This window comes from Poecilia reticulata, linkage group LG21 (assembly GCF_000633615.1).
Source record: "Poecilia reticulata strain Guanapo linkage group LG21, Guppy_female_1.0+MT, whole genome shotgun sequence".
NCBI classification, from domain to species: Eukaryota; Metazoa; Chordata; class Actinopteri; order Cyprinodontiformes; family Poeciliidae; genus Poecilia; species Poecilia reticulata.
The window spans coordinates 385,363-387,084 of NC_024351.1; the positions used below are offsets into that span (position 1 = coordinate 385,363).

The 1,722-nt window shown below is 46.5% G+C and overlaps 1 protein-coding gene across 1 annotated transcript in view; it reads right to left on the bottom strand.

Moving 5' to 3' along the window:
* LOC103457088 (serine/threonine-protein kinase D3) overlaps positions 1 to 1,722 on the bottom strand; it is a 25,024-nt gene that overhangs the window by 21,146 nt on the left and 2,156 nt on the right. The gene's annotated exons all lie outside the window — the stretch shown is intronic.

A 1,722-nucleotide genomic window follows, 5' to 3' on the forward strand; every position in this document is an offset into this window, starting at 1 on the left:
TATGTTTAGCGCTTTAGCATTAGCTTCTGCTAACTGCACTGTATGTTTAGCGCTTTAGCATTAGCTTCTGCTAAAACGCATTTACATAGAACTTTATGTAAAGTGGAATTTCTCAATATTAGCTTCTGCTAATTATTGTGTTTATGTAGCTCTTTAGTGTTAGAACTGTTTATGATTACTGCTTTTGGGTTAGCACTGCTACGTTTTTAGCTAGTTAGCCACCACTGGATAGAAATATGAAACGTTAGGGGAAGTAAAGTCAGGATAAACATGTTGATGTATTTGCAGTGTGTTTGTAAAGACAGAAAACTAAAAGAATTGTTAACAGAGCAGATCCTCAGGATGTCAGCTGTTCATGTGTCCATCAGAGAGACCGCCTCTGTAGCGCCACCTCAAGACTAACTAGTTTGTGTCCAGCATGTGTGGGGTCTTCAGAGATACTACCTGCCTCTTTCCTGATCCTTGACCTGTACAAGTCCTGGATGGAGGGAAGATTTCAATCATCAGAATGATTCATCTGCAAACCTGTTGAAGAAATGTTTGATTTGTTCTGGTCAACGTCCATCTTGGTTATTATTGGTCCATGTTGGACGCGTCTTTCGCAGTGGGCGGAGCATCAGGGAGGACAGAACGAAGGACAGAGGAGCCGGACCGAGAGGTGATGAAGGACATGTCCAAGCTAACGGTTTTTAAAACTGGACATGGACCAGAACCATCGTCCCTCTCCGCTCCTCAAGACGTCAGCCTGGCTAACAGCGGCTCTACGGGCCGCCAGAACCTGGACCGGTCCGGAACCGGGGAGTCAGAGGCGGCGGACCTCTTCACTGGTCCCAGTGATGACCACGGATAATCCGTGTGAGTTTACTGGGCTGAGCAAGAAGCAGGGAATATGGATGTTAGCATCGGAACATCTTCACAAACATCAGAAACGATTCTTGTCCAGGTCGGTTTGAAATCGGCTCCAGGCGGTGAGTCCATCCACACAGGCTGTTGTCCTCCAGCCACCGCGGCTGGGTTTGTGTTTTAAACGATGCTGAAAGTCAGTGATGCTGTGAAACGGGTTTCCGTTAGTGGAAAAAGCAACAGAACGAATCAAAGAAAACGGCTAACAGAAAAGCAAAGCGATGCTCAATGCAACGTTAAAACAGCGGAACCAGCTTTAGCCTCCAGCTAGCAGCGGCGGGAGGAACCGACCTAATCATGAGGCCGACAGGACAATGACCTACTGCGACCCGCCACACAGATAAGATCCAGGTTTGGCTTTCAGAGGGAAATAAACCTGATAATGACAGAGATATAGATGAAGGATCAATAAATAGAGGATGATAGAGAACTTTGTCCAGTTCTAATTATACACATATTCAAGATGTTCAACTATTTAATAACTACCAAGTATATTTAGTTAGTAGTGATGATCTTTACATTCATTAAAGGTGCACCGATTCCTGGCCGATCTTTAAAAATCTGACTGGCTGAAGTTTTTTGTGTGTGTGGAAAATATAGCAAAGAAGTTATCAATGATGGAGAGACGACTAGATGGCTGGTGCTGACCGTCAGCCTCATGGTGGACAGCGGGTCCATCGTGGTGGACAGTGGGTCCATGGTGGTGGACAGTGGGTCCATGGTGGACAGTGGGTCCATCGTGGTGGACAGTGGGTCCATCATGGTGGACAGCGGGTCCATCAGCCTCATGGTGGACAGCAGGTCCATCATGGTGGACAG